This window comes from Oncorhynchus keta, unplaced genomic scaffold, assembly GCF_023373465.1.
Source record: "Oncorhynchus keta strain PuntledgeMale-10-30-2019 unplaced genomic scaffold, Oket_V2 Un_contig_3683_pilon_pilon, whole genome shotgun sequence".
Classification (NCBI taxonomy): Eukaryota; Metazoa; Chordata; class Actinopteri; order Salmoniformes; family Salmonidae; genus Oncorhynchus; species Oncorhynchus keta.
Genome location: NW_026287375.1, coordinates 118,724 through 139,286, shown reverse-complemented (window position 1 = coordinate 139,286; position 20,563 = coordinate 118,724). Strand labels below are relative to the sequence as shown.

General features: G+C 47.8%; 1 pseudogene; it reads left to right on the top strand.

The window, feature by feature from the left end:
• LOC127924115 (NT-3 growth factor receptor-like) overlaps positions 1-20,563 on the top strand; it is a 124,058-nt pseudogene that overhangs the window by 6,009 nt on the left and 97,486 nt on the right.

Genomic DNA, 20,563 nt, shown 5'->3' with positions numbered 1-20,563 from the left:
TGGGGAAGGGAGGGTTGGGAGGGAGGGAGGGCTCATGAAGGTCTGGAATGGAGGATGAAGAGAGGGAAGGAGGGATGAAGGGAGGGAAGGAGAGTTGAAGGGAGGTTTGAAGGGACGGAAGGAGGAGGGAAGGGAGGGATGGAGGGGGGATGAAGGGAGGGGTTGGGGGAGGATGGGAGGGATGAAGAGAGGGAAGGAGGGTTGAAGAGAGGGTTGAAGGGAGGGAAGGAGGGTTGAAGGGAGGGAAGGAGGGTTGAAGGGAGGGAAGGAGGGTTGAAGAGAGGGTTGAAGGGAGGGAGGGATGAAGAGGGGGAGGGAGGGATGAAGGGAGGGAAGGAGGGTTGAAGGGGGGGTTGGAAGGAAGGTTTGAAGGAGGGTTGGAGGGAGGGAGGGAGGGATGAAGAGAGGGAAGGAGGGATGAAGAGAGGGTTGGAGGGAGGAAGGGAGGGTTGGAGGGAGGGAAGGAGGGTTGAAGGGAGGGAAGGAGGGTTGAAGGGAGGGTTGAAGGGAGGGAGGATGAAGAGAGGGAGGAGGGATGAAGAGAGGGAAGGAGGGTTGAAGGGAGGGTTGGAGGGTTGAAGGGAGGGTTGGAGGGAGGGATGAAGAGAGGAGGGATGAAGAGAGGAAGGAGGGTTGAAGGGAGGTTGGAGGGAGGGGTGGAAGGGTTGAGGAGGGAGGGAGGGATGAAGAGAGGGAGGGAGGGTTGAAGGAGGGGGTTGGAGGGAGGGAGGGTGAAGAGAGGGAAGGAGGGTTGAAGGGAGGGAAGGGTTGAAGGGAGGGAAGGAAGGAGGGTTGGAAGGGAGGGTTGGAGGGAGGGTAGGAGGGTTGAAGGAGGGGGAAGGGAGGGTTGGAGGGTTGGAGGGAGGGAGGGAGGGGAGGGATGAAGGGAGGGAAGGAGGGTTTGAAGGGAGGGTTGAGGGAGGGTTGGAGGGAGGGAGGGATGAAGAGAGGGAAGGAGGGTTGAAGGGAGGGTTGAAGGGGAGGGGAGGGTTGAAGGGAGGGTTGGAGGGAGGGAAGGAGGAAGGGAAGGAGGGTTGAAGGGAGGGTTGGAGGGAGGGAGGGATGAAGAGAGGGGAAGGAGGGTTGAAGGGAGGATTGGAGGAGGAGGGATGAAGAGGAAGGGAGGGTTGGAGGGTTGAAGGGAGGGAGGAGGGATGAAGAGAGGGAAGGAGGGTTTTAGGGAGGGGTTGGAGGGAGGAGGGAGGGAAGAGAAGAGAGGGCTTGAAGGAGGGAGGGTTGAAGGGGGAAGGAGGGTTGAAGGAGGTTGAAGGGAGGGTTGGAGAGAGGGAAGGATGAAGAGGACAGAAGGAGGGTTGAAGGGAGGCTGGAAGGAGAAGGAAGAGGAAGGAGGGTTGAAGGGAGGGGTGGGTGGAGGAGTTGGAGGGAGGAGTGGAGTGTCTGTCTGTGGGTTGGAGGGAGGGAAGGAGGTTGAAAGGTGGAAGTTGGTTGGAGGTTGAAGGGGGTTGGAGGGTGGGAGGATTGGAGGGAGGGAAGGAGCTGCTTATAGTTGTGGCTGAGAAAAAGGACTGCTAATTCAACACACAGTGAGTGTGACACACACTGTGACACACACACAGACACACACACAGACACAGACACATAGACACACACAGATACAGACACAGACACATAGACACACACAGATACAGACACTGTGTCACACACACTGTGTCTGTGTCTGTGTCTGTGTCTGTGTCTGACACATGTGTGTGTGTGATGTGACACAGTCTGTGTGTGTGTGTCAGACACAGACACAGTCTGTGACACAGACACAGACACTGTGTCTGTGTGTCCACCTGACTGATCTTCAGTGTCCTGTGATCTGTGTGTCCTGTGTCACACAGTGTGACTCCATTTCATGGTTGTGTGTGAGTCTGTGTGTCTGTGTGATCTGTGTGTGTGTGTGTGGTGTGTGTGTGTGTGTGTGTGTGGTGTGTGTGTGTGTGTGTGTGTGTGTGTGTGTGTGTGTGTGTGTGTGTGTGTGTGTGTGTGTGTGTGTGCGTGTGTGTGTGTGTGTGTGTGTGTGTGTGTGTGTGTGTGTGTGTCTGTGTGTCTGAGTCTGTGTGTCTGTGTGTGTGTGTGTGTGTGTGTGTGTGTGTGTGTGTGTCTGTGTGTGTGTGAGTCCGTGTGTGTGTGTGTGTGTGTGTGTGTGTGTGTGTGTGTGTGTGTGTGTGTGTGTGTGTGTGTGTGTGTGTGTGTGTGTGTGTGTGTGTGTGTGTCTCTGTTCTGTGTGTCTGAGTGTGTGTGTGAGTGTGAGTGTATATGTTCTCTGTTCTTTTATATATATAACCCCCAGTGTGTGTGTCATCTGTTCTTTTATATATATAACCCCCAGTGTATAATATCTTCTGATAAGGAAACAGTTTTCTGTGAAATGGGATTTAAAGACTCCAGCTTGTCGGTCGATTTCTACTCCACAATTCTGCTGCTGGAGTTATTCTGCGTCCCAAATAGAACCCTGTTCCATATATAGCACACTACAAGGCAAGGACCCATTGGGCTCCGGTCAAAGCTAGTGTACTATGGAATAGTGTGCCATTTGGAAATGGGTTGTATTCTCCAGTGCTCCTACTGTCTCTGTCTGTATTCCAGGTAGCCCAGTGCCATCAGACAATGCCATCAGGCCGGAAGAGGAGACGTTTGGGGTGAGTTCATAATGACACAGGGTCTATCTCAAATAGCACACGAATCCCTACATAGGGCACTACTTTTTGACCACAGTCCATAGGGCTCTGTTTAAAAGTAGTGTAGTGTCTCCTGGTTTCCACAGTACTGGGGCTGGCTCGAATCACCGGTCTCTCTGTCTGTCTCCTAACCTGTCTGTCTGTCTCCTAACCTGTCTGTCTCTCTGTCTGTCTCCTGGTGCCCACAGTACTGGGGCTGGCTAGAATCACCTGTCTGTCTGTCTGTCTGTCTATCTCCTAACCTGTCTGTCTGTCTGTCTGTCTCCTAACCTGTCTGTCTGTCTCCTAACCTGTCTGTCTCTGTCTGTCTCCTGGTGTCCACATTACTGGGGCTGGCTAGAATTGTCTGTCTGTCTGTCTGTCTGTCTGTCTGTCTGTCTGTCTGTCTGTCTGTCTGTCTCCTAACCTGTCTGTCTGTCTGTCTGTCTCCTAACCTGTCTGTCTGTCTGTCTCCTAACCTGTCGGTCTGTCTGTCTGTCTCCTAACCTGTCTGTCTGTCTCCAGGTGTCGATAGCAGTAGGTCTGTCTGTCTCCTAACCTGTCCGTCTGTCTGTCTGTCTCCTAACCTGTCTGTCTGTCTCCTAACCTGTCTGTCTGTCTGTCTCCTAACCTGTCCGTCTGTCTCCAGGTGTCCATAGCAGTAGGTCTGGCTGGTTTCACCAGTGTTCTCCTCATCGTCCTCTTCATTCTCATCAACAAATATGGCCGACGCAACAAGTTTGGATTGAAGGGTAAGTCATAGTGCACCACATGACCACACGTATGTGGACACCTGCTCCTCCAACATCTCATTCCATAAATCATGTTAAATAAAGGTTAAATACAAAAAAATGTTTTTAAAACAATATGGAGTTGGTCCCCCTTTGCTGCTATAACAGCCTATACTCTTCTGGGAAGGCTTTAATATGGAGTTGGTCCCCCCCTTTGTAGCTATAACAGCCTCCACTCTTCTGGGAAGGCTTTAATATGGAGTTGGTCCCCCCCTTTGCTGCTATAACAGCCTCCACTCTTCTGGGAAGGCTTTAATATGGAGTTGGTCCCCCCTTTGCTGCTATAACAGCCTCCACTCTTCTGGGAAGGCTTTAATATGGAGTTGGTCCCCCCTTTGCTGCTATAACAGCCTCCACTCTTCTGGGAAGTCATTAATATGGAGTTGGTCCCCCTTTGCTGCTATAACAGCCTCCACTCTTCTGGGAAGGCTTTAATATGGAGTTGGTCCCCCCTTTGTAGCTATAACAGCCTCCACTCTTCTGGGAAGTCATTAATATGGAGTTGGTCCCCCCTTTGCAGCTATAACAGCCTCCACTCTTCTGGGAAGTCATTAATATGGAGTTGGTCCCCCCTATAACAGCCTCCACTCTTCTGGGAAGTAATTAATATGGAGTAGGTCCCCCTTTGCTGCTATAACAGCCTCTACTCTTCTGGGAAGTCATTAATATGGAGTTGGTCCCCCTTTGCAGCTATAACAGTCTCTACTCTTCTGGGAAGTCATTAATATGGAGTAGGTCCCCCTTTGCTGCTATAACAGCCTCTACTCTTCAGGGAAGGCTTTAATATGGAGTTGGTCCCCCCTTTGCAGCTATAACAGCCTCCACTCTTCTGGGAAGGCTTTAATATGGAGTTGGTCCCCCCTTTGCAGCTATAACAGCCTCCACTCTTCTGGGAAGGCTTTAATATGGAGTTGGTCCCCCCTTTGCAGCTATAACAGCCTCCACTCTTCTGGGAAGGCTTTAATATGGAGTTGGTCCCCCCTTTGCAGCTATAACAGCCTCCACTCTTCTGGGAAGTCATTAATATGGAGTTGGTCCCCCCTTTGCTGCTATAACAGCCTCCACTCTTCTGGGAAGTCATTAATATGGAGTTGGTCCCCCTTTGCTGCTATAACAGCCTCCACTCTTCTGGGAAGTCATTAATATGGAGTTGGTCCCCCCTTTGCAGCTATAACAGCCTCTACTCTTCTGGGAAGTCATTAATATGGAGTTGGTCCCCCTTTGCTGCTATAACAGCCTCTACTCTTCTGGGAAGTCATTAATATGGAGTTGGTCCCCCCTTTGCTGCTATAACAGCCTCCACTCTTCTGGGAAGTCATTAATATGGAGTTGGTCCCCCCTATGCAGCTATAACAGCCTCTACTCTTCTGGGAAGTCATTAATATGGAGTTGGTCCCCCCTTTGCAGCTATAACAGCCTCTACTCTTCTGGGAAGTCATTAATATGGAGTTGGTCCCCCCTATGCTGCTATAACAGCCTCTACTCTTCTGGGAAGTCATTAATATGGAGTTGGTCCCCCCTTTGCTGCTATAACAGCCTCTACTCTTCTGGGAAGTCATTAATATGGAGTTGGTCCCCCCTTTGCAGCTATAACAACCTCTACTCTTCTGGGAAGTCATTAATATGGAGTTGGTCCCCCCTTTGCTGCTATAACAGCCTCTACTCTTCTGGGAAGTCATTAATATGGAGTTGGTCCCCCCTTTGCAGCTATAACAGCCTCCACTCTTCTGGGAAGTCATTAATATGGAGTTGGTCCCCCCTTTGCTGCTATAACAGCCTCTACTCTTCTGGGAAGTCATTAATATGGAGTTGGTCCCCCCTTTGCTGCTATAACAGCCTCTACTCTTCTGGGAAGTCATTAATATGGAGTTGGTCCCCCCTTTGCTGCTATAACAGCCTCTACTCTTCTGGGAAGTCATTAATATGGAGTTGGTCCCCCTTTGCTATAACAGCCTCTACTCTTCTGGGAAGTCTTAATATAACAGCCTCTACTCTTCTGGGAAGTCATTAATATGGAGTTGGTCCCCCCTTTGCTGCTATAACAGCCTCTACTCTTCTGGGAAGTCTTTAATATGGAGTTGGTCCCCCCTTTGCTGCTATAACAGCCTCCACTCTTCTGGGAAGTCATTAATATGGAGTTGGTCCCCCCTTTGCTGCTATAACAGCCTCTACTCTTCTGGGAAGTCATTAATATGGAGTTGGTCCCCCCTTTGCTGCTATAACAGCCTCTACTCTTCTGGGAAGTCATTAATATGGAGTTGGTCCCCCCTTTGCTGCTATAACAGCCTCTACTCTTCTGGGAAGTCATTAATATGGAGTTGGTCCCCCCTTTGCTGCTATAACAGCCTCTACTCTTCTGGGAAGTCATTAATATGGAGTTGGTCCCCCCTTTGCTGCTATAACAGCCTCTACTCTTCTGGGAAGTCATTAATATGGAGTTGGTCCCCCCTTTGCAGCTATAACAGCCTCCACTCTTCTGGGAAGTCATTAATATGGAGTTGGTCCCCCCTTTGCTGCTATAACAGCCTCTACTCTTCTGGGAAGGCTTTAATATGGAGTTGGTCCCCCCTTTGCTGCTATAACAGCCTCTACTCTTCTGGGAAGGCTTTAATATGGAGTTGGTCCCCCCTTTGCTGCTATAACAGCCTCCACTCTTCTGGGAAGGCATTAATATGGAGTTGGTCCCCCCTTTGCTGCTATAACAGCCTCTACTCTTCTGGGAAGTCATTAATATGGAGTTGGTCCCCCCTTTGCAGCTATAACAGCCTCCACTCTTCTGGGAAGTCATTAATATGGAGTTGGTCCCCCCTTTGCTGCTATAACAGCCTCTACTCTTCTGGGAAGGCTTTAATATGGAGTTGGTCCCCCCTTTGCTGCTATAACAGCCTCCACTCTTCTGGGAAGGCATTAATATGGAGTTGGTCCCCCCTTTGTAGCTATAACAGCCTCTACTCTTCTGGGAAGTCATTAATATGGAGTTGGTCCCCCCTTTGCTGCTATAACAGCCTCCACTCTTCTGGGAAGTCATTAATATGGAGTTGGTCCCCCCTTTGCTGCTATAACAGCCTCCACTCTTCTGGGAAGTCATTAATATGGAGTTGGTCCCCCCTTTGCTGCTATAACAGCCTCCACTCTTCTGGGAAGTCATTAATATGGAGTTGGTCCCCCCTATGCCTAGTCAACGCCATTTTACCTGCTGTTTGTTGTGCTAGCTGATTAGCCTCGCCTACTGTTTTTAGCTAGCTTTCCCAATTCAACACCTGTGATTACTGTATGCCTCGCTGTATGTCTCTCCCAAATGTCAATATGCCTTGTATACTGTTGTTCAGGTTAGTTATCATTGTTTTAGTTCACAATGGAGCCCCTAGATCCACTCTGCATACCCCTGTTACCTCCTTTGTCCCACCCCCCACACATGCGGTGACCTCACCCATTACAACCAGCATGTCCAGAGATACAACCTCTCTCATCATCACCCAGTGCCTGGGCTTACCTCCGCTGTACCCGCACCCCACCATACCCCTGTCTGCGCATTATGCCCTGAATATATTCTACCATGCCCAGAAACCTGCTCCTCTTATCCTCTGCCCCCAACGCTCTAGGCGACCAGTTTTGATAGCCTTTAGCCGCACCCTCATACTACTCCTTCTCTGTTCCGCGGGTGATGTGGAGGTAAACCCAGGCCCTGCATGCCCCCAGGTACCCTCATTTGTTGACTTCTGTGATCGAAAAAGTCTTGGTTTTATGCATGTCAACATCAGAAGCCTCCTCCCTAAGTTTGTTTTACTCACTGCTTTAGCACACTCTGCTAACCCTGATGTCCTTGCCGTGTCTGAATCCTGGCTCAGGAAGGCCACCAAAAATTCAGAGATTTCCATACCCAACTATAACATCTTCCGTCAAGATAGAACTGCCAAAGGGGGCGGAGTCGCAGTCTACTGCAGAGATAGCCTGCAAAGTAATGTCATACTTTCCAGGTCCATACCCAAACAGTTTGAACTACTAATTTTGAAAATTACTCTCTCCAGAAACAAGTCTCTCACTGTTGCCGCCTGCTACCGACCCCCGTCAGCTCCCAGCTGTGCCCTGGACACCATTTGTGAATTGATCGCCCCCCATCTAGCTTCAGAGTTTGTTCTGTTAGGTGACCTAAACTGGGATATGCTTAACACCCTGGCAGTCCTACAATCTAAGCTAGATGCCCTCAATCTCACTCAAATCATCAAGGAACCCACCAGGTACAACCCTAACTCTGTAAACAAGGGCACCCTCATAGACGTCATCCTGACCAACTGGCCCTCCAAATATACCTCCGCTGTCTTCAACCAGGATCTCAGCGATCACTGCCTCATCGCCTGTATCCGCCACGGAGCCGCAGTCAAACGACCACCCCTCATCACTGTCAAACGCTCCCTAAAACACTTCTGTGAGCAGGCCTTTCTAATCGACCTGGCCCGGGTATCCTGGAAGGACATTGACCTCATCCCGTCAGTTGAGGATGCCTGGTCATTCTTTAAAAGTAACTTCCGCACCATTTTAGATAAGCATGCTCCGTTAAAAAAAATGCAGAACCAAGAACAGATACCGCCCTTGGTTCACTCCAGACCTGACTGCCCTCGACCAGCACAAAAACATCCTGTGGCGGACTGCAATAGCATCGAATAGCCCCTCGAATAGTGATATGCAACTGTTCAGGGAAGTCAGGAACCAATACACGCAGTCAGTCAGGAAAGCTAAGGCCAGCTTCTTCAGGCAGAAGTTTGCATCCTGTAGCTCCAACTCCAAAAGGTTCTGGGACACTGTGAAGTCCATGGAGAACAAGAGCACCTCCTCCCAGCTGCCCACTGCACTGAGGCTAGGTAACACGGTCTCCACCGATAAATCCATGATTATCGAAAACTTCAATAAGCACTTCTCAACGGCTGGCCATGCCTTCCGCCTGGCTACTCCAACCTCGGCCAACAGCTCCGCCCCCCCCGTAGTTCCTCACCCAAGCCTCTCCAGGTTCTCCTTTACCCAAATCCAGATAGCAGATGTTCTGAAAGAGCTGCAAAACCTGGACCCGTACAAATCAGCTGGGCTTGACAATCTGGACCCGCTATTTCTGAAACTATCTGCCGCCATTGTCGCAACCCCTATTACCAGCCTGTTCAACCTCTCTTTCATATCGTCTGAGATCCCCAAGGATTGAAAGCTGCCGCAGTCATCCCCCTCTTCAAAGGGGAGACACCCTGGACCCAAACTGCTATAGACCTATATCCATCCTGCCCTGCCTATCTAAGGTCTTCGAAAGCCAAGTCAACAAACAGGTCACTGACCATCTCGAATCCCACCGTACCTTCTCCGCTGTGCAATCTGGTTTCCGAGCCGGTCACGGTGCACCTCAGCCACACTCAAGGTACTAAATGATATCATAACCGCCATCGATAAAAGACAGTACTGTGCAGCCGTCTTCATCGACCTCGCCAAGGCTTTCGACTCTGTCAATCACCAAATTCTTATCGGCAGACTCAACAGCCTCGGTTTTTCGGATGACTGCCTTGCCTGGTTCACCAATTACTTTGCAGACAGAGTTCAGTGTGTCAAATCAGAGGGCATGCTGTCCGGTCCTCTGGCAGTCTCTATGGGGTGCCACAGGGTTCAATTCTCGGGCCGACTCTTTTCTCTGTATATATCAATGATGTTGCTCTTGCTGCGGGCGATTCCCTGATCCACCTCTACGCAGACGACACCATTCTATATACTTTCGGCCCGTCATTGGACACTGTGCTATCCAACCTCCAAACGAGCTTCAATGCCATACAGCACTCCTTCCGTGGCCTCCAACTGCTCTTAAACGCGAGTAAAACCAAATGCATGCTTTTCAACCGATCGCTGCCTGCACCCGCATGCCCGACTAGCATCACCACCCTGGATGGTTCCAACCTTGAATATGTGGACATCTATAAGTACCTAGGTGTCTGGCTAGACTGCAAACTCTCCTTCCAGACTCATCAAACATCTCCAATCAAAAATCAAATCCAGAGTCGGCTTTCTATTCCGCAACAAAGCCTCCTTCACTCACGCTGCCAAGCTTACCCTAGTAAAACTGACTATCCTACCGATCCTCGACTTCGGCGATGTCATCTACAAAATGGCTTCCAACACTCTACTCAGCAAACTGGATGCAGTCTATCACAGTGCCATCCGTTTTGTCACTAAAGCACCTTATACCACCCACCACTGCGACTTGTATGCTCTAGTCGGCTGGCCCTCACTACATATTCGTCGCCAGACCCACTGGCTCCAGGTCATCTACAAGTCCATGCTAGGTAAAGCTCCGCCTTATCTCAGTTCACTGGTCACGATGGCAACACCCATCCGTAGCACGCGCTCCAGCAGGTGTATCTCACTGATCATCCCTAAAGCCAACACCTCATTTGGCCGCCTTTCGTTCCAGTACTCTGCTGCCTGTGACTGGAACGAATTGCAAAAATCGCTGAAGTTGGAGACTTTTATCTCCCTCTCCAACTTCAAACATCAGCTATCCGAGCAGCTAACCGATCGCTGCAGCTGTACATAGTCTATAGGTAAATAGCTCACCCTTTTTCACCTACCTCATTCCCATACTGTTTTTATACTGTTTTTATTTATTTACTTTTCTGCTCTTTTGCACACCAATATCTCTACCTGTACATGCCCATCTGATCATTTATCACTCCAGTGTTAATCTGCAAAATTGTATTATTCGCCTACCTCCTCATGCCTTTTGCACACATTGTATATAGACTGCCCATTTTTTTCTACTGTGTTATTGACTTGCTAATTGTTTACTCCATGTGTAACTCTGTGTTGTCTGTTCACACTGCTATGCTTTATCTTGGCCAGGTCGCAGTTGCAAATGAGAACTTGTTCTCAACTAGCCTACCTGGTTAAATAAAGGTAAAATAAAAAAATAAAAAAATAAAAATAACAGCCTCCACTCTTCTGGGAAGGCTTTCCACTAGATGTTGGAACATTGCTGCTATAACAGCCTCCACTCTTCAGGGAAGGCTTTAATATGGAGTTGGTCCCCCCTTTGCAGCTATAACAGCCTCCACTCTTCAGGGAAGGCTTTAATATGGAGTTGGTCCCCCCTTTGCTGCTATAACAGCCTCCACTCTTCTGGGAAGTCATTAATATGGAGTTGGTCCCCCCTTTGCAGCTATAACAGCCTCCACTCTTCTGGGAAGGCTTTCCACTAGATGTTGGAACATTGCTGCTATAACAGCCTCCACTCTTCTGGGAAGGCTTTCCACTAGATGTTGGAACATTGCTGCTATAACAGCCTCCACTCTTCTGGGAAGGCTTTCCACTAGATGTTAGGACATTGCTGCTATAACAGCCTCCACTCTTCTGGGAAGGCTTTCCACTAGATGTTGGAACATTGCTGCTATAACAGCCTCCACTCTTCTGGGAAGGCTTTCCACTAGATGTTGGAACATTGCTGCTATAACAGCCTCCACTCTTCTGGGAAGGCTTTCCACTAGATGTTGGAACATTGCTGCTATAACAGCCTCCACTCTTCTGGGAAGGCTTTCCACTAGATGTTGGAACATTGCTGCTATAACAGCCTCCACTCTTCTGGGAAGGCTATCCACTAGATGTTAGAACATTGCTGCTATAACAGCAACAGCCTCCACTCTTCTGGGAAGGCTTTCCACTAGATGTTAGAACATTGCTGCTATAACAGCCTCCACTCTTCTGGGAAGGCTTTCCACTAGATGTAGGAACATTGTTGCTACAACAGCCTCCACTCTTCTGGGAAGGCTTTCCACTAGATGTAGGAACATTGTTGCTATAACAGCCTCCACTCTTCTGGGAAGGCTTTCCACTAGATGTTGGAACATTGCTGCTATAACAGCCTCCACTCTTCTGGGAAGGCTGTCCACTAGATGTTAGAACATTGCAGCTGGGACTTCCATTCAGTCACAAGAGCATTAGTGAAGTCTGGAACTGATGTTGGGTGATTAATTAATAACGATTATTGAGGTCAGGGCTCTGTGTAGGCCAGTCAAGTTCTTCCACGCTGATCCCGACAAACCATTTCTGTATGGATCTTGATTTGTGCACGTTGGCATTGCTGGAACAGCATGCTGAAACAAGAAATGGCCTTCCCCAAACTGTTACCACAAAGTTGGAAGCACAGAATTGTCTAGAATGTCACTGTATGCTGCAGCGTTAAGATGTCCCTTCACTGGAACTGAGGGGCCCGAACCATGAAAAATGGCCCCAGACTGTTACTCCTCCTCCACCAAAATTATATTTTTTGAAATTTGATTTCACATTTATTTAACCAGGTAGGCCAGTTGAGAACAAGTTCTCATTTACAACTGATACCTGGCAAAGATAAAGCAAAGCAGTTCGACACAAACAACACAGAGTTACACATGGAATAAAGAAACTGGCCAGCTGACTGACTGGGGTCTGACTGGCCAGCTGACTGACTGACTGGGGTCTGACTGGCCAGCTGACTGACTGGGGTCTGACTGGCCAGCTGACTGACTGGGGTCTGACTGGCCAGCTGACTGACTGGGGTCTGACTGGCCAGCTGACTGACTGGGGTCTGACTGGCCAGCTGGCTGACTGGGGTCTGACTGGCCAGCTGACTGACTGGGGTCTGACTGGCCAGCTGGTAGACCGGGGTCTGACTGGGGTCTGACTGGCCAGCTGGTAGACAGGGGTTTGACTGGGGTCTGACTGGCCAGCTGGCTGGCTGGGGTTTAATTGAGGTCTGACTGGGGTCTGACTGGACAACTGGTAGACCGGGGTCTGACTGGGGTCTGACTGGCCAGCTGGCTGACTGGAGTCTGACTGGCCAGCTGGCTGACTGGGGTCTGACTGGGGTCTGACTGGCCAGCTGGCTGACTGGGACCTGACTGGGGTCTGTCTCTCCGGTTGCCAGCGTCGCTGCATCACCTTCAGAAGAAAGGCGGTGGGTAAAACCCTTTTCTATATTCAGCAATATGTTTTGGACAAATGTTGCAGGGCCCAGATAACGATCATGGACAGGACCCACGATCAGATCTAGTAGCCATGGTGGAAGAGGGCCCAGATAACGATTATGGACAGGACCCACGATCAGATCTAGTAGCCATGGTGGAAGAGGGCCCAGATAATGATTATGGACAGGACCCACGATCAGATCTAGTAGCCATGGTGGAAGATTATGGACAGGACCCAGATCTAGTATGGTGGAAGAGGGCCCAGATTATGGACAGGACCCACGATCAGATCTAGTAGCCATGGTGGAAGAGGGGACCCCACGATCAGATCTAGATGGTGGAAGAGGGCCCAGATAACGGGACAGGACCCACGATCAGATCTAGTAGCCATGGTGGAAGAGGGCCCAGATAACGATTATGGACAGGACCCACGATCAGATCTAGTAGCCATGGTGGAAGAGGGCCCAGATAACGATTATGGACAGGACCCACGATCAGATCTAGTAGCCATGGTGGAAGAGGGCCCAGATTATGGACAGGACCCACGATCAGATCTAGTAGCATGGTGGAAGGACCCACCCACGATCAGATCTAGTAGCCATGGTGGAAGAGGGCCCAGATAACGATTATGGACAGGACCCACGATCAGATCTAGTAGCCATGGTGGAAGAGGGCCCAGATAACGATTATGGACAGGACCCACGATCAGATCTAGTAGCCATGGTGGAAGAGGGCCCAGATAACGATTATGGACAGGACCCACGATCAGATCTAGTAGCCATGGTGGAAGAGGGCCCAGATAATTATGATTATGGACATGACCCTAGTAGCCATGAAGAGGGCAGATCTAGGAGGACCATGGTGGAAGAGGGCCCAGATAACGATTATGGACAGGACCCACGATCAGATCTAGTAGCCATGGTGGAAGAGGGCCCAGATAACGATTATGGACAGGACCCACGATCAGATCTAGTAGCCATGGTGGAAGAGGGCCCAGATAACGATTATGGACAGGACCCACGATCAGATCTAGTAGCCATCTATTATGGAGCCATCAGATCTAGTAGCCATGGTGGAAGAGGCCCAGATAACGATTATGGACAGGACCCACGATCAGATCTAGTAGCCATGGTGGAAGAGGGCCCAGATAACGATTATGGACAGGACCCACGATCAGATCTAGTAGCCATGGTGGAAGAGGGCCCAGATAACGATTATGGACAGGACCCGATCAGATCTAGTAGCCATCCCAGATCTTAGGACAGGACCCACGATCAGATCTAGTATGGTGGAAGAGGGCCCAGATAACGATTATGGACAGGACCCACGATCAGATCTAGTAGCCATGGTGGAAGAGGGCCCAGATAACGATTATGGACAGGACCCACGATCAGATCTAGTAGCCATGGTGGAAGCCCAGATAACGATTATGGACAGGACCCACGATCAGATCTAGTAGCCATGGTGGAAGGGCCCAGATAACGATTATGGACAGGACCCACGATCAGATCTAGTAGCCATGGTGGAAGAGGGCCCAGATAACGATTATGGACAGGACCCACGATCAGATCTAGTAGCCATGGTGGAAGAGGGCCCAGATAACGATTATGGACAGGACCCACGATCAGATCTAGTAGCCATGGTGGAAGAGGGACCCCAGATAATCTAGTAGCCATTGGATGGACAGGACCCACGATCAGATCTAGTAGCCATGGTGGAAGACAGGGCAGATCTAGTAGCCATGGTGGAAGAGGGCCCAGATAACGATTATGGACAGGACCCACGATCAGATCTAGTAGCCATGGTGGAAGAGGGCCCAGATAACGATTATGGACAGGACCCACGATCAGATCTAGTAGCCATGGTGGAAGAGGGCCCAGATAACGATTATGGACAGGACCCACGATCAGATCTAGTAGCCATGGTGGAAGAGGGCCCAGATAACGATTATGGACAGGACCCACGATCAGATCTAGTAGCCATGGTGGAAGAGGGCCCAGATAACGATTATGGACAGGACCCACGATCAGATCTAGTAGCCATGGTGGAAGAGGGCCCAGATAACGATTATGGACAGGACCCACGATCAGATCTAGTAGCCATGGTGGAAGAGGGCCCAGATAACGATTATGGACAGGACCCAGATCAGATCTAGTAGCCATGGTGGAAGAGGGCCCAGATAACGATTATGGACAGGACCCACGATCAGATCTAGTAGCCATGGTGGAAGAGGGCCCAGATATGGACGGACCCACGATCAGATCTAGTAGCCATGGTGGAAGAGGCCCAGGATGGACAGGACCACGATCAGATCTAGTAGCCATGGTGGAAGAGGGCCCAGATAACGATTATGGTGGACCCACGATCAGATCTAGTAGCCATGGTGGAAGAGGGCCCAGATAACGATTATGGACAGGACCCACGATCAGATCTAGTAGCCATGGTGGAAGAGGGCCCAGATAACGATTATGGACAGGACCCACGATCAGATCTAGTAGCCATGGTGGAAGAGGGCCCAGATAACGATTATGGACAGGACCCACGATCAGATCTAGTAGCCATGGTGGAAGAGGGCCCAGATAACGATTATGGACAGGACCCACGATCAGATCTAGTAGCCATGGTGGAAGAGGGCCCAGATAACGATTATGGACAAGGACCCACGATCAGATCTAGTAGCCATGGTGGAAGAGGGCCCAGATAACGATTATGGACAAGGACCCACGATCAGATCTAGTAGCCATGGTGGAAGAGGGCCCAGATAACGATTATGGACAAGGACCCACGATCAGATCTAGTAGCCATGGTGGAAGAGGGCCCAGATAACGATTATGGACAGGACCCACGATCAGATCTAGTAGCCATGGTGGAAGAGGGCCCAGATAACGATTATGGACAGGACCCACGATCAGATCTAGTAGCCATGGTGGAAGAGGGCCCAGATAACGATTATGGACAGGACCCACGATCAGATCTAGTAGCCATGGTGGAAGAGGGCCCAGATAACGATTATGGACAGGACCCACGATCAGGTGGAAGAGGGCCCCGAATCTTAGTCAGCCATGGTGGAAGAGGGCCCAGATAACGATTATGGACAGGACCCACGATCAGATCTAGTAGCCATGGTGGAAGAGGGCCCAGATAACGGGACAGGACCACGATCAGATCTAGTAGCCATGGTGGAAGAGGGCCCAGATAACGATTATGGACAGGACCCACGATCAGATCTAGTAGCCATGGTGGAAGAGGGCCCAGATAACGATTATGGACAGGACCCACGATCAGATCTAGTAGCCATGGTGGAAGAGGGCCCAGATAATTATGGACAGACCCACGATGGACCATGGAAGAGGGCCCAGGATCAGATCTAGTAGCCATGGTGGAAGATAACGGGCCCATCAGATCTAGTAGCCATGGTGGAAGAGGGCCCAGATAACGATTATGGACAGGACCCACGATCAGATCTAGTAGCCATGGTGGAAGAGGGCCCAGATAACGATTATGGACAGGACCCACGATCAGATCTAGTAGCCATGGTGGAAGAAGATTATGGACAGGACCCATCAGATCTAGTAGCCATGGTGGAAGAGGGCCCAGATTTATGGACAGGACCCACGATCAGATCTAGTAGCCATGGTGGAAGAGGGCCCAGATAACGATTATGGACAGGACCCACGATCAGATCTAGTAGCCATGGTGGAAGAGGGCCCAGATAACGATTATGGACAGGACCCACGATCAGATCTAGTAGCCATGGTGGAAGATAACGATTATGGACAGGACCCACGATCAATCTAGTAGCCATGGTGGAAGAGGGCCCAGATAACGATTATGGACAGGACCCACGATCAGATCTAGTAGCCATGGTGGAAGAGGGCCAAATCCATTTTCCATTTTGGCGAAAAACAACGAGAAGGAAAAAGCTTCTTCTATTAATCAATGATTTTTTTTTTTGTGGGAGATTAAAAATGTATCTTTTGACATATTCTGAAAGTTACGACGCGTTCTATTATTTCCAGTGTGGCCATAATAATAACTATAACTATAATAATAATAATATATAACTATAATAATAATAATATATAACTATAATAATAATAATATATAACTATAATAATAATAATATATAACTATAATAATAATAATATATAACTATAATAATAATAATATATAACTATAATAATAATAATATATAACTATAATAATAATAATATATAACTATAATAATAATAACTATAACTATAATAATAATAATATATAACTATAATAATAATAATATATAACTATAATAATAACTGTTAAAGCCATTTATAAGCTTTGGTCTCTGCATCTCCCTTTCCTTCCTTCTGCCTCTCATGTTCTGCCCTCCACGGCTTGGCATTTGGAACGGAACTAGTTTCATATTATTTATAGTATACAGTCTATTGACGTACCGGTGCGTCAATCTAAGTAACATAATACATTTATATCTGTCAGTTCAATGAGCTGGAGATGCCTTTTCTGCATGGGCTGTGTCTCTATACACCGCTTCCTCCTATATGTCGCCCTTCCCTCTCTGCGGTGGAAAGAGTCTGATTTATACCTCTGTTTGTCAGACCGGTAAGACATCCTGAAAACGTCTGTAGCATCCTAACGGTTTGGCCAACAAAACTAATATGGTATTCTCCGTTGTGCTGTACGACCTCCACGAAGTCGTCTGAAGTAGGTAACGCCGATGTGGCAACTTTTGTCTGAGGTGTCTGAACCGTTTTACCCCACTGTAAGAAGGAGAGACTCTCACCAACACTTGTCTGAGGTGTCTGGACCGTTTTACCCCACTGTAAGAAGAGGAGACTCTCACCAACACTTGTCTGAGGTGACTGGACCGTTTTACCACACTGTAAGAAGGGGAGACTCTCACCAACACTTGTCTGAGGTGTCTGGACCGTTTTACCCCACTGTAAGAAGAGGAGACTCTCACCAACACTTGTCTGAGGTGTCTGGACCGTTTTACCCCACTGTAAGAAGAGGAGACTCTCACCAACACTTGTCTGAGGTGTCTGGACCGTTTTACCCCACTGTAAGAAGAGGAGACTCTCACCAACACTTGTCTGAGGTGTCTGGACCATTTACCCCACTGTAAGAAGGGGAGACTCTCACCAACACTTGTCTGAGGTGTCTGGACCATTTACCCCACTGTAAGAAGGGGAGACTCTCACCAACACTTGTCTGAGGTGTCTGGACCGTTTTACCCCACTGTAAGAAGAGGAGACTCTCACCAACACTTGTCTGAGGTGTCTGGACCGTTTTACCCCACTGTAAGAAGAGGAGACTCTCACCAACACTTGTCTGAGGTGTCTGGACCATTTACCCCACTGTAAGAAGGGAGACTCTCACCAACACTTGTCTGAGGTGTCTGGACCATTTACCCCACTGTAAGAAGGGGAGACTCTCACCAACACTTGTCTGAGGTGTCTGGACCATTTACCCCACTGTAAGAAGGGGAGACTCTCACCAACACTTGTCTGAGGTGTCTGGACCATTTACCCCACTGTAAGAAGGGGAGACTCTCACCAACACTTGTCTGAGGTGTCTGGACCGTTTTACCCCACTGTAAGAAGAGGAGACTCTCACCAACACTTGTCTGAGGTGTCTGGACTGTTTTACCCCACTGTAAGAAGGGGAGACTCTCACCAACACTTGTCTGAGGTGTCAGGACCATTTACCCCACTGTAAGAAGGGGAGACTCTCACCAACACGGCGGTGTTCTCCGTTTTGTTCTGTTTCCCCACCAGTGTTATGGGACTGGTCTGAAGGACCCCCCCCCAGCAGCTTACACTCCGAACAATGTGTACGTATTTAACCTATCCTGACAAACAACTGGCTGCATTCCCAAATCTCCTCAAAGTTTCCCACCTTTCGTTCTACCTTTCTACAGTTTGTTTCTCTTGTTTCAGTGTCTGAAGACCTAGATCTCCCAGTAGAATGTATTGCATATCAGAAACTGAACGGCTGTCGGCAATAATCTCCACAATACACCCAGTCTGTTGTCCTGGTTCCAGGAATACAGCATTATTTTACAGCACATGTAATAACGGTGAACAGGACCGAGGCCCTCATTGATTGGTAGTGTTTCTGACTCTTCCTGTATATTTTCATTCTACTGTACATTGACTGGTAGTGTTTCTGACTAGCCCTGTATATTTTCATTCTACTGTACATTGACTGGTAGTGTTTCTGACTCTTCCTGTATATTTTCATTCTACTGTACATTGACTGGTAGTGTTTCTGACTAGCCCTGTATATTTTCATTCTACTGTACATTGACTGGTAGTGTTTCTGACTAGCCCTGTATATTTTCATTCTACTATACATTGACTGGTAGTGTTTCTGACTCTTCCTGTATATTTTCATTCTACTGTACATTGATTGGTAGTGTTTCTGACTAGCCCTGTATATTTTCATTCTACTATACATTGATTGGTAGTGTTTCTGACTAGTCCTGTATATTTTCTATTTTCATTCTACTATACATTGATTTGTAGTGTTTCTGACTCTTCCTGTATATTTTCATTCTACTGTACATTGACTGGTAGTGTTTCTGACTAGCCCTGTATATTTTCATTCTACTGTACATTGACTGGTAGTGTTTCTGACTAGCCCTGTATATTTTCATTCTACTATACATTGACTGGTAGTGTTTCTGACTCTTCCTGTATATTTTCATTCTACTGTACATTGATTGGTAGTGTTTCTGACTAGCCCTGTATATTTTCATTCTACTATACATTGACTGGTAGTGTTTCTGACTCTTCCTGTATATTTTCATTCTACTGTACATTGACTGGTAGTGTTTCTGACTAGCCCTGTATATTTTCATTCTACTGTACATTGATTGGTAGTGTTTCTGACTAGCCCTGTATATTTTCATTCTACAATACATTGACTGGTAGTGTTTCTGACTAGCCCTGTATATTTTCATTCTACTGTACATTGATTGGTAGTGTTTCTGACTAGCCCTGTATATTTTCATTCTACTATACATTGACTGGTAGTGTTTCTGACTCTTCCTGTATATTTTCATTCTACTGTACATTGACTGGTAGTGTTTCTGACTAGCCCTGTATATTTTCATTCTACTGTACATTGATTGGTAGTGTTTCTGACTAGCCCTGTATATTTTCATTCTACAATACATTGACTGGTAGTGTTTCTGACTAGCCCTGTATATTTTCATTCTACTGTACATTGATTGGTAGTGTTTCTGACTAGCCCTGTATATTTTCATTCTGCTATACATTGACTGGTAGTGTTTCTGACTCTTCCTGTATATTTTCATTCTACTGTACATTGATTGGTAGTGTTTCTGACTAGCCCTGTATATTTTCATTCTACTGTACATTGATTGGTAGTGTTTCTGACTAGCCCTTCTACTATACATTGATTGGTATATTTTTTTCATTCTACTATACATTGACTGGTAGTGTAGTGTTTGACTCTTCCTGTATATTTTCATTCTACTGTACATTGATTGGTAGTGTTTCTGACTAGTCCTGTATATTTTCATTCTACTATACATTGATTGGTAGTGTTTCAGACTAGCCCTGTATATTTTCATTCTACTATACATTGATTGGTAGTGTTTCTGACTAGCCCTGTATATTTTCATTCTACTATACATTGATTGGTAGTGTTTCTGACTCTTCCTGTATATTTTCATTCTACTATACATTGATTGGTAGTGTTTCTGACTAGCCCTGTATATTTTCATTCTACAATACATTGACTGGTAGTGTTTCTGACTAGCCCTGTATATTTTCATTCTACTGTACATTGATTGGTAGTGTTTCTGACTAGCCCTGTATATTTTCATTCTACTGTACATTGACTGGTAGTGTTTCTGACTAGCCCTGTATATTTTCATTCTGCTATACATTGACTGGTAGTGTTTCTGACTCTTCCTGTATATTTTCATTCTACTATACATTGATTGGTAGTGTTTATCTCTGCTATCCATGTCCCTCCTTGCCTTCTCACCCCCTTCTCCCTCCCCTTCCTCTGCCTCCCCCATATTTTGTCTCACTTCCACTAGGAATGGTGAGGCTGATTCCACATGTTCAGCTTGATAATTAGTGACAATTAGTGACAAAGTAATTTACTTACTCAA